Source organism: Miscanthus floridulus, unplaced genomic scaffold, assembly GCF_019320115.1.
Source record: "Miscanthus floridulus cultivar M001 unplaced genomic scaffold, ASM1932011v1 os_1996_1_2, whole genome shotgun sequence".
NCBI classification, from domain to species: domain Eukaryota; kingdom Viridiplantae; phylum Streptophyta; class Magnoliopsida; order Poales; family Poaceae; genus Miscanthus; species Miscanthus floridulus.
The window spans coordinates 46,597-60,000 of NW_027098031.1; the positions used below are offsets into that span (position 1 = coordinate 46,597).

At 45.3% G+C, this 13,404-nt stretch overlaps 2 pseudogenes; both read right to left on the bottom strand.

Annotated features, from left to right (window-relative positions):
• Positions 1–2,151: 2,151 nt before the first annotated feature.
• LOC136534493 (F-box/FBD/LRR-repeat protein At5g56420-like) lies at positions 2,152–4,395 on the bottom strand (annotated as a pseudogene).
• Positions 4,396–7,986: 3,591 nt separating this feature from the next.
• LOC136534494 (putative F-box/FBD/LRR-repeat protein At5g22610) lies at positions 7,987–10,096 on the bottom strand (annotated as a pseudogene).
• Positions 10,097–13,404: the final 3,308 nt, after the last annotated feature.

Sequence of the window (13,404 nt, forward strand, 5' to 3'; positions counted from 1 at the left end):
GCTTCAAAAACAAAACACTACTATAGAAACTTCTTTGGAACGCAACTGAGGCGGGCATTTGAACCGCCTCTGACTAAAGGTCACGGTTAATTGATCTTTTCCGAGGTGGTTCAAAGTTCTGCCTCGGTAAATCAAATAAAAAACAAATAAAAAAAAGAAAACCCGTGGACAAGCCCATCGAGCCCATCCTTGCCGAATCGGGTTCCTCCTTATCGGATCCGGGCACCTCGCCGGACCAGGTTCCTCCTTGCCAGATCTGGTGGTGGCCCCTCGCTCTGTGCTCCTACGGCCGCCGGGATCCGCCATGCGCGCTGGAGGAGAGATATGCCGCCGCCCTGTGCTCCTCGCGGCCTCCAGCAATGCGGGAGGAGAGGAGAGGGAGAGGACCCGCTGAGGGTGGCTGAGGGCGCGAGATATAGAGAGGGAGAGGGAGGTGCCACGTGCCGCACGGGGGAGAGGGAGAGGCGCCGCACGGGGCTGATGGTGGCTGACACTAAGCTTGGGTATGAGTGTTGTTTATATAGTCGAGATGGTGGTGGACTTCCGTGGGTTAGCAGGCTAAAATGACCGCCTATGTCAATGCATTTTGCGAGACGGTTAATTGTGACCTCCTCCGTAAATATGAACGTCCGCCTCGAAAAATCCTCAGGCATTTTACGAGGCGGTTGGATTTTGTGACTGCCTCGGTTAATTAAAGGGCATCGCCTCGCAAAATCATTTTTTTAGTAGTGGAACATGATTGGGGGTCGCCAAAAACCAACAGTGAAGGTCTACATTGCTGCCGTTCGTGGCTGGAACCGGCAGTGATTCATGGCTTGAACCGGCAGTGGCGTTGTTCTATCATTGTCGGTTTTCACTGAACTGACAATGGAGTTGTGGTGTCACTGCCAGTTTTTGGCTTGAACCGGCAATAATAGACCATAGTACAAAAACATCGAGCTCCTCTCTCCTCTGTCCCATCCCGAGCACACTCATCCAACAGATCACGGCTCATATATATAGCACTGTGAGCCAGGGGGCCACACCCTAGATGACTTAGGGTCGCCGCCGATCATGGCAAAGCTTATTTAGTTGGATATAGAGACCTGATAGGTGGACCAAAACATAGGCATAGAGTTAATCTCGTGATTAATCTCGGATTAGCCGAGATCACCTTCCAACACTAGCATAGTGGGTTGGAGGAGTAGGAAATAGAAAATAACCATAGCAATGAATGTCATCTCCATGGGCTCCATAGAGACGGAGGAGACCACTCCAAGTTTGAGAAAAGAAATGGAAAGGCTAGGTAACTTTGACAATCAAAATGAGGTCGACACTCTCTTCTAGTTTTCTTCCTGAAGAGAGAAGGCCCAGTCTGGTGGCTTTAGAGTATGTTTTAGTTATTTTCTAGGGAAAGTGCTTTGTTGACGCCAAACTAATTGATTGCAATTTCCATGGCTTGGAGTAGCGACAATTTTTTTTAGAAAACAAGAGGTGTTGGTTGCATTAAAAGGAATAAGAACCAAAGTACACATTTAACTAAAGAAAGAAAATAAAGACAGGAAAACATAGCAAGCGAATTGAAAGGCATATCAACACTTCTTACCAAGAAATGTTTAGTATCAATTCAAACATAAATACATGGAAGTTCATCAGCTTTCCATACACATGGAGTTGCTAAGAAATCACTTGGAACAAACTTTAAAAGTGGTAGCTTAAATGTGCATAAAAACTAGGAATGATATATGTAAACACACACTTCGAAATTAAAAGATGTCAATTCAAGTAAAACTACTTGACATGCAAAGGCCAGTAACACACTAAGATACATATTGATACCAGGCTAGTACCACCTCCATGCCAATTGCATCAGACACAATATGCATATAACAGACTAACTAAACAAATAAAGTAATACTCAACTATAGCAAAGATCATCACTTATAGCATTGCAAGGAACACTATTTCTTCATAACAAAATTAGTTTGAATTCCAGACTGGCTGAATGCAGCTATAGTGTTGACATTGAAAACATAACAAGTTTGAAGCATTATTTATGCAAATTGCAAAGGGGATTACAAGGATGTTTCTAAAAAGGAATGCAATGCGGTTTTAAGCAAAGTAACAATCAAGATTATTTATGGTACGACAATTTTCATATGAATGTCAGAATCAACAGTTACAGTCAAACGGATCAGCTGCTGACAGATCACTGGCCCGCAAAACATGTATCATATTGTGGTGGCATTGATTGTATGTGAAAGTAAATGTAGCACCTTTGGAAGAGCTCTTGTCCAACTTGAGCTGTCTATGCTGCCTTCTTATCCACTTCTTGTCACAATAGAAACAACTTGGGACCACAAACTACTTGGACTCAAGCATTCTTCCATTCTCCACAAAGAATGTCACAAATTCCAATTGTCTTGCTGCGCCCCAATAATTTGACATCACTATTATTTTCAGGCGAAGGTCAAGGGATTTGATTAGATTCCTATGTTTATGGCGCAACCGGTTCATGTGCCCTTGTGCACAAGACTAGAAGTTAAAATGAGTGTGAAATATTAGTTCAGACCGAGAAATCAGAACAACAATGATGGATGCAGCATTATGGACACCAAATTAACTTTGCATATGTGGACCGTATATTGAAGTAAGAAACATTACCAGCTGGATGTACAGTCCAGACACAGAAAGCAGCTAATGAAATTGAGAACATCATCTAGATAGAGAGACAAAGGGAACACGGATAAGACCTTGATGTTATGCATCGGCACCATTGCTCTCATGTCAACCGAATGTATTCCCTTGGTCAAATAAAACATTATGTTAGGGAATCATAACAACAAGTTATAAAATAAAATTCTCTGAATGAAGAACAATGGGGGAGCTCAAATGTGTCCAATGGAATTTATGTCCCTAAAACAGACCATAATTCACAATGACTTGGAATACGCAATACAACACGTAAGTGTGAAGATTGGGACTTGGGAGAGGGCTCTAGTTACCAGAAAAGTCATAGATCCAAGAGTGAGTATTGTCTTGGAACTATTCTAAAAAATGCAGCCCAAGGTTTCTTGCTTTGGTGCTGAGATCACCGATATGAGCAACCTACTATATCGCTCAAAACTGATAAGCCTCAAGGAATGGGGCGTCCTCAATAATGAGCTCCTCTAGAGTGGGACATTGTCGAAAAGAATCAGTATGAACACCTATGCTCTTAAGGGATCAGAAATTGATCCAAACACAATGAAAACCTTCATTGCATTTCATCAGCAAGATCTCAAGTGCAGGGCAACTATCAAGCATGGCATGCAGGGTCTCCTCAGAGATAATAGCATCAAATAGTGTAAGCTACTGGAGGTTGGGGAATCGGAGCTGATTGACCATGATATCTGGGAGGCGACATCCACCAAAGGAGACAATACAGAGTGTGGATGAGAAGCGAAAGATAGACGCTGGTGGTGGGGGATATAGTGACAATGTAAAGCCAACTTTTGGGATGTGGAATTCAAGCCCATTAAGGGTGGGGGACTGAAGCCAAGTAACAACCTTGTCAATGTTCATGCAGAGATAGTGTGCAAGGATGCAAAAGTGTCGGATAGATCCATGGTGAGCATAAAAATGCTAGAAATGAGGTTCACAAGGTCTTTATCATCATTGGGATCTTGGAGATCACAATAGTCAAAATTAAGAGGGGCAGAGAGCCAAAGGAGGCTCCACTTGGAGGATAGACACTTTGTACGCGCATCGTCCGTGGTAGGAAGGAGGGAGATAATTTCACCTAGGACGTCACTAGGGAGGCAGCTTATATTGCTATGGTCGGCAACGTGTACGAGAGGAGGAAGCGTCACCGTGGCTAAGAGCCATGCATGCTAGCGCCATGCGCGATCAATCGTGACCAAGCTAGCAGTGTGCGGTCACCACAGGCCAGCGCCATGCGTGGTCAGCTGTGACCAAGCCTACGGCCACTAGGGATCTCAAGGATTAGTTCCATTCTAAAATTAGTATGTGTGAGCTTTGAACTTGTAATTGTTAGCTCAACCTTTGGCTATTTGTACTGGATGATTGACGAATAAGAGAATCAGCTAGAGATTGAGTTATCTCTCTCGCTCCTTGGCTCTCTAGCGCTCTCACTACTCACTGTCCCCGACGCTGGCCAGCAAGACGGCATCCCAGCCTCACCGCTGCTGGGAAATCAAACCCCGTCCACCCACATTCCATGACTACTGCCATGACCAACAATCTGGTATCGATGTCAGGATCGATGCCTACGATCACCACCTCCGCCCCAATCCCTGCCATGACCATCATCGCCCTCCCCACCACCACCCTTCCTCCAGTCACCTCCGTGCCCGCTAGCTCCTTGGAGAACATCACCTCAATCCTCCACACCATGCAGTGCCAGATGGGCAACATTGTGACACGCCTCTCAGCTGTCGAAGAGCATCCATCCCCAACCACCAGTGGCCCGCCTCTGCTGCCATATGGTCTCCCTAGCTATGGCAGTATTCCTCTGACATATGGCCTCCTTGGCTATGGCAGCATTCCTCCGACGTATGGCCTCCTTGGCTATGGCGGCATTCCTCTGTCCCCATCCTCCACCTCAGCCATCGTCCACATGATGGTAGCCGGTCAAGGGGTGCCCATCACCCAGATCTCCTTCCCACATTCACCATCGCCCCTCCCCCCGCCTCTGCTGCCGTGGCTATGGCGGAATTCCTCCAAAGTATGGCCTCCTTGGCTATGGCGGCATTCCTCTAGCCCCATCCTCCGCCTCGGCCATCGTCCACACGACGACAACCGATCAAGGGGTGCCCATCACCCAGATCTCCTTCCCACATTCACCATCGCCCCTTTCCATTTGTAAGTGCATCTGGCCCTTTAGTGGGTTTTGGTGAACTGAATGACAACACCATTAACAGTCTAACAAGTTTGCTAAGTGTTGAACAGGAAATTGAGTTTATTGCATATACTTGTGGATTGTGGAATGAGAAGTGTATATAGGTTCAACAAGAAGGCAAACTTGATGATATGCCACATAGTATTGTAATGAAGGCCAATTTATATATTGTTGTATTGAAAGATTACAGAAATAATCTAGTTCAAGCAAAAAACAACAATGCAAATGGAATCAGTGAAATGACTTTTATGTTGTGGGATATCATAGCATCATGTGAAAGCAAGCATATTTAGCAAATGGTAAATAAGACATGAGTTGATGATTTTGGATTGGTCTCTATAATGGCTTGCTTTGCAATAGCAGACTAGCTTTGATCAAGGATTGAAGAATGAATCAAGACTGTATAAGTGAGGAAATGTTAAGCAAAGGTGAAATGGCAAAGGAGACAATGTATAATGGATATAAGATGTTCTCTATATTAGTTTGCTTGTATGGATAAAGATTTAAAAAATCACTTTGCATTGACTTGATCAAGTTAGAAGTATGAAGATAGATATTGAAGTAAGTATTAGGAGTGTCAAGCCAAAATGAAGAGGATATAAGGAATCGTGAATTGGCTTGACCATATTGATGTTGATTCATATATGTCTTTATGTGAGTCAAACTAAAGCTTGATTGATCTCAACATTCATATCTAGAAGATATTCAAGCAAGGATCACAATTTTGAAGAAATGGTTTTTCAATGGATACTTAATATGATGTGACTTGAGTATGGCTTGATAAGGTGAGGATAGCAAGTAAAGGGCTTCGAGGGACTAAGCAAAGGTGAAGGGCGAGCGATGGCTTGATGACCGAGGTACCATGGCTAAGGTAAAGAAGAGAGTACTTGCATTGATTCGAGGAACTAATCGAGTTATGAGGAGTCATATTGTGTTGAAGATCAAATCATTATTGGAACTGACTTGAAGCCATGGATTGAACTCACATGTGTTGAAATGGTTCAAGTCACATGCTCAAAGTATAATGGGAATGAGGACAATACATTCGATGGTGGAGCCCCCAATTATAAAAGGATGCGGTGACCAACTTAAAGGTGTTTAAATTCTTTGATATTTTGAATTTAAGTTTAGGAAAAACCGTACTATAAAGGGGGATACAATGCACAAGCTTTAATGTGCAACCAAGTGCTCATTTAACCACCAAATATCCTTAAAGCCTTAGCCAAGACAACCAGCTTTGTAATCCTATCTTTTGTGCTGCCTGGCAGGTGAGGCACTAGCGTGCTAAAGTGAGGCACTGCTGCACTGAGGCACTGCTGCACTGCGGCACTACCGCAATTTAGCCCTGGTACTGCCGCGACTGAACTGACCGTTGGGAGCAGGGGGTATTTATACCCCTTCTCTTCCTCCCCAATGGCTCTCTTGAACCTCCTGCTCATTTCGGCTCGTCCAAAGCAGAAAAGAGCTGCTCTCTCTCTCTCCCTCACTCACCATTAGAGATCCTCAAGCTTCTCCCTTTGATTTCCTTCCAAATCCAAGAGAGTTAGAGCCTCCAAATTGCACTAGAGAGCAGCCCCAACTGTTCTTCATCTCCTAGAGCACTTGGTTCGCGTTCAAACTGGTGGATTGTGTTTGTTATTCTTGGAGCTTGCTCCTAGCTGGCAAGAGCGTCACCTGTGGAGCTTGCCAAATTGTGTGGTAGCCCCAAAAAATTTGTAATCACCCCAATCATCTAGTGAAATCACCCCTCATCTCAAGAGTTCATTCTCTTGACTTGAGAACGAGGATAAGGTTGAAAGAGACCAATGCCTTTGTGGCTACCTCAACAACGTGGACATAGGCAAGCCTTAGTGGCAAGCTGAACCATGGGATAAATCGGCGTGTCACTTGTGTTCTTGTGATTTGCATTGCTATACTTGTATTTGTGGTGATTCTAGGGTTTGGTCCCGATCTACTTGCTCGTGCACTTTCGCCAACATCTTGGTGGTGGAATAGGCCCTACACTATCTCAGGAACATTAGTAATTTTCTCGATCTACTTTTTCTTGGGCAGTTTATGAATTATAGTTCGAGCTTGTCTGCAGGAGCAGCAATGCCGCAATTTTAGTGAGGCAGTGACGCAGTGCGACAGTGCTGCACCTTGGGAGCAGCAGTGCCGCACCTACAATTTAACTTCCGCTGCGAGTTTGTTTTAAACAGGCCTATTCACACCCTCTCTAGGCGACATCAAGGTCCTTTCACCGTCTTCAGCGGACCAGCACCCGCGCTGCCCGTTCCCAACCCGAGCGCGCTAGCGCCCGTGCTGCCCAGCGTGCTGCCCACCCACTATGAAGATCAATCCGACACGATCGGCGCGCCCCGATTCCGCAAGCTCACTTTCCTCACGTTTGATGGCAAAAGCAATCCCTTGGGATGGCTCAACAAGTGCGACCACTTCTTCAGGGCGCAACGAACACCCGAGCACGACAAGGTATGGCTGGCCTCGTTCCACATGACTGACGTCGCTCAGGACTAGTATTACATGCTGGAGCGCGACGCTAGTGACGTCACCGCCATCAGCTGGTCCCAGTTCAAGACGTTGTGCTAGTAGCGCTTCGGGCCAGCCCTCGGCACCAACCATCTCTCTGATTTGGCTCGGCTGCCATTCCGCAGATCGGTCGAGGAGTACACGAAGACGTTCCTGGCCCGCATGGCGCACGCGGGCCACCCGAGCACGCATGGTTCTGAATTCCAGGAAGCAGTGTTGTACGTAGTTAATCATCCCATGTGTCTTAGTTACAAAATCCCCAATTAGATGTTTCTTCTTAGAGTTTCAGGGAGAAATCCCGGACCCTTGCATTGCTACCAAGACTAAAAATTCTGGTTCAAACATTTTACAGTATCAGGGCTCCTTTGTAATGCAGCCCCTCCTCGCCACTCGCATGGCGCACGCAGATCTACGGAGGTTGCTGATATTCAGAATTCGAAATAAAAAATGTCTACTGCAGCCATCTTGCACATGCCTCTCAGATTTACTATTTCTACTATAGTCAGTTTATTGCATATACCATAAACTAAGAATGGGCATCTTTTGTTTAGATATCCCATGTTCCAGGTAGTAGATACTCAAAACACTAAAATCATGAGAAATAATTGTTCCAACAAATACCAAATGAGAGTGGCAAGACCAAGGCCAAAGACCTAGACCAATTCTACCATCTACACTCGAAGGGGTCTGCTACAGACAAATCACGGACATGATTAACATGTATACCATGGGTACATATTTTGTTTGTAAAATGTAACCGTGCACCTCTTGAGGCCCTTTTCTCCATCTGAAGCATCCCATATTGTTCTGCAAAAAAAGCCTCATTGTAATCACTGGCTCCAACTTCGAGCCTCATTAACTCTAACTCTCGCATTCAGTAGAAAGAATGAGACAAAATTGACTTGTGATCTGATGCCTCGGTACTGCTCCAACACTATTGTCTTGAGATGGATATCAAAGCTTTTAATGAAATACCTGTGTTTGCGACACCATCGATTCATTTTCCTTGAAATACAAGACTGAAGAACAAAACAGATCAAAATGGGAAACTCAAGCCACATGGGTACAAGGATTAACACCAAGTCAATAAAAAGAATATATGAACGTTGTGATCCAAAAACTGTAGCCGAAGAACTATCAGCTTTATGTACAACTTCTCCAGACATGGAAAGCATTTCATCAACTCAATGACCGTATCGATATTAATATGATCTGATGCGACAGCTAGAATCTTGGCATTGCTCAACGCCGTTGTCAAGCTTACAACGTTTAATCCCTGAATCAAGCATCGAACAGAACATCAAGCCATGTGATGTGAAAATCTCTGCAACTGAAAACAAATATCAGCAGCCTATTCATGGGAAGAAAAAGAATATCATGCCTACCTGAATAGCTGTGGTGCCAATAACGAGCCTGCGATGATCAAACCCATCATCTTTAAGACAGACTAAGGTCTCCAGTTTAGGTGCGGAGATTACAGTTAAATTCATTGGCTTGCCAAGATAGAGAAATCTTTCAAGACAAGGGGCATCGACAATTATGACTTCCTGTAATAACTGGAGATTGCCCCTACGACGACCAGCACCCACACCGATGCTTGTAAGACTATTGGAACTAATCCGGAGGCAGCCAACCCCAAAGCAGTCTTTAAGCAGCAGGCACTCCAGCCTCCAGGACAGGGCAGCTGGAAATGATGGTATGCAGTGAGCCCTCTGAGATGCTGACATCTTCAAGGCCGAGCTGCTTGAGGTAGGGAAAGTGAATCCCAAGGTGGCAACTCGGAGGGTAGCTGAGAACCGGAAAGCAGAGGCAGGTGGCGATGCTAACGGAGACGGTGGTTGCATATACCAATATTTCATCTCTTTCCGTTCCCAGAAATCAAGCTCCTGGAGGTTGACAAGCGCCGGGGAGCTGAGCCAGGCGTCCACGGTGGCCGGACGGTCCTGGAGAAAGTACGGCGGGACGCAGAAGCGGCGGCCGGGGCCCGGGTGGGCGGAGAGGATGAGGGAGACCGCGCTGGCGATGGCCTCGTTGGCGGCGTTAAACTTCTGGAGGCCTTGGGCGGAAAGGATGAGTAAGACCATGCGCTTGGTGTAGAGGTCCATTGCGCCGAGGACGAGAGGGGAGGCGAGCCAGACGTGGCGCCACCGGGAGGCGAGGATTTGGGTGCGACCGGCTTCCTTGGTGGAGAGAAGCGAAACTATCTCACCGAGGACGGCGTCGGGGAGGCCGCTGATGCGGTCGACGTCGTCGCCGCCGCCAGCACCAGGCGGCGGCGGTTCTTTGCTGTGGGTTGTAGGTCCGGGATTGCCCGCCTCCATGGTTTCCGTTGCCCACGGCGGGGGCTCACCGGCTGCGAGGTCCTCCGATCTCATCCTCTTGGCACTGGGACCCTGCAGCTCCATCTCCGCGACCGGCGCCGGCGGCTTGTTGGGGAGGCTGCGCCGCCGCACCGAGCACAAGGGCGGCTCCGGAGTCTGGACTCGGGTGTTTGTGAGATTGGGCCACGCTGGGGTTTACGGCCCAAACAGAATGCTCGTCTCTCGTTGAGCTGCCCGTATCGTCACCGTTTGTCAGGTTCCTTCTACGAAATCTCTGTTTAGCGACCAGTCGCGCTACGTGCTCTGCGCGCGACTCCGCTCCACGAGTCCACGACGGGCCAGCCCAATAGTGGCCGTTTCTCGTCCGCGGTCCGGCTAGTAGCTGATGTTTTAAGCGTTGATTTACACCATTCTTTAAATGTTAGGTGTAGACTTGAAGAGAGATTGTGTTTATAATGTCTTTCCGCAATAAACATCTTTTTATGCTCATTGCTTTTTGTTTGACATGATTTTTACATTATTTACATAAGTTGAAGTTGATCTAATGATTTCAAATTAATCTTTGCGGTGACGGTTCATGCACACAGATAACAATTGATAGAAAGCTACTTAAGTTTACATGTGCAATTATCTTTCGGTAATGACAACACTGTATTATCTGAGTCCATTGAGGGAGCAGAAATGTTTTTAAGAGAGATTAGAATTGACTTTCAACATTTTCTATTGTTCCCTCATAAAGATTTTTTTATAGACACGTGCGTGTCCACTAGTATCTATAAACATATCGATTATTTAGCCGCATTGTTATCTCTTATTTCTATTGGATTGCTCTGTCACACAAATTAGTATTACAAAGTTCGCCATATGATCAGTGACAAAATCAGCCCATCCTGTACCATGGCATATATATGTCACGGAGGGCTAAGCACGTGCATGCGTGTGGCTTGTCTTTCGTCTCTCTTAATTTCTTAATAAACATATACAATAGTCATTTATTTAAGCTGAGTAAATATTTAGTCAAAATCCTATATGAAATTGAACTAAACCTTTTTTTCATCACCTAGTATTAGTAGGCCTTAGATTTAATTTATTTTAATAGAATAAAATGACGTCAAATCTAGTTAAAATCCAACAGCTAATCCTCCCAATCAACCATCCTAACTGGTGATGCTCGTGCCAGTGGCGGATCTAGGATAAAAGTTTAGGGGGGGAGGGGGCTAAGTTCAAACTATTCAGAAGACACAAAGCCATGGTTTTAGCAAAATAAGGCCTAAAACCCCTCTTCCTGCCATCGTCTTCGACCTCAAGCTCCTCCTAACCTTCTCCCTTAGCTAAAATTTCAAGGGGGGTCTGAGAGGGAGCTCCATGGGCACGGCCACGGTAGGGGGCGCTCGAGCCCCCCTAGCCTCGGTGGCAGATCCGCCCCTAGCCCGTGCCATGTCATCACACTAGCACCGCCCTGGAACTCCGCTACTAATAAGCATGCTTACCACCCTCCCCTTCACTCAAAGCACCACTAGACTTTGGTTGTCATCTCTCAATTAGAGCTATGCCCTTAACTTGGAGTTCTAATAACCTCAACAGAATATTTGCCAATGTAGAAGAAAAGGAAGAGGAACAAATTAAAACATAGTGTGAAGTAGAAGATAAACACCCCCCTATCAAATACTCATATATTTGATCTTAACTAGTAGATATGCATGTGCGACAAACACATATTGATGAAAAAATATCAATATAGATCAAAGTTTTAAATCGTGAGCTATCAATTTTAGCGTGAGGCTGTCCTGGGCGCTATTGGCGCTATAGCGAATGCTATAGTGGCGCTATGGCTCCGTTATAGCGGCAGCTAAATGCAGTAGCGCCAACTGACTGCTCACGCTATAGCGCCGCTATTTGCACGCTATAGCGCGCTATTTGTTTACAATTCCAGAAAACATAAAAATCTGTCAATCACTCAATCCTCAATCACTCAATGTCTCAATCTGATAACTCATAACTCATAAGTCATAAGTGATAACGGATAACATCCACCATAATAATCATAAGAGCAAAGTAGCAGATAGCCAAACAGGCAACATAACCACATGAGGTTCATACATGCAAAGCCGTTAAGCTGAATGCTAGGGTTCAAGGGGTCAAGCCAAATTGGACCGGGCCGGGCTGTTCTTTTTTTTTGGTAATAACCGGGCCGGGCTGTTCAATTTGGCAATTTTGGGACATCCAGCAATAGCGGCTGGTTAGCGGTGCTATGGCGCTAAACGCACTTAGCGGCGCTTTAGCGCGCAATAGCGGCAATAGCGTGCATAGTGCAAAAATGAGCAATTGCGTCGCGCCAGTTCCTGTGGGCCGCTATAGCGTCGAAATAGCGCGCTATTTTTTCGTGGATATAGATGAGTACTCCCTCCATTCCAAATTATAAGGCGCTTTGACTTTTTTGTTCATCCATTTTGCTATGTATCTAGACATATTATTATATCTAGATGCACAGCAAAATAGATGTACCAAAAAAGTCAAGGCGTCTTATAATTTGGAATAGAGGGAGTAACAATTAATTCGAAGTTCTTCGCATTGTTCTGAAGGCCTAATTTTTGCAGCATACTTCTTCCACAAGAATAGTAGGTATCATCCCTTTGTGGCTGTGAAAACTTTTGACCATTCTACAAAACAGGTCAAATCAGCAATGGTTAGAATGATCTGCTTGAGTTGGGTGACAGTTTGTAAAGCAGAACAAAAGCCAACTCAACGTCTTAGTTAGTCCAAATCACACTAACCCAACTCAAACAAAGTTCCATCAACTCACCTTAACAATCACTCATCATGCATGACATGAGCACGCACATATCCATCATGTCATTCTCACGTTTGTCATCCACGAATCTCTCTTAGCCTCTCAATTACTATCCTTATGTGTTCTTTATTTTCTTTATAAGCGTTATTTTGCTGTTGTGGGGTGGAGTGTATAGCAGGCCCATTTAACAGGCCTCAAGGAATTAGTGGACTGGAGTGTATAGCAGGCCCATTTAATACTTTTTTTTAGACGAACAGGCTCATTTAATTTGGGATGCAATCTTTGGCTGGATTATATCAGTCTTTAGGATTTACTATTACTACTAGAAATGTGAACTAAGTCCTCAAAATTGCTACTAGAACATTCTCCCTCTCCCAAAATGGCCCGTAGGTGGATATCCAATTCATCCATTAACATAGATTCATAGACAATAATATACTTATATCACTCGATACATATGCCGGGAACATCGTGTGCATGAGATAGCCGAACAGGCTGATCGAGTAGATATATATATACCACTCCAACTTCAACCTCTCTAAGCGCTCCCTTCCATCAAGCTTTGCTGCAAAATAATGCTTCAAGAAATCCTCGTAGCTCGTCGATCTATACCGCACTTTCTCGCCTTTCTTCACGAACTCCGGCAGAGGACAAAGCTTCAGATTCAGGCTAGGACAGTGAAACATCGCCACCGAAATCCGCTCCTTGTTTGGGTGTATCACGGCCCTATGCTCAACGCTTCTGAACTCTCCGTTGCTCATTATCTGTGTAATAAATAAAGGAAAGGGCAACATGCAACATGGTGTTCACAATACAATTTTGGAGTATTTTTCTCTTTCCCGGCCGTCACGTAACGTACGACTAGCGATCATCAGCTGTACGTACCT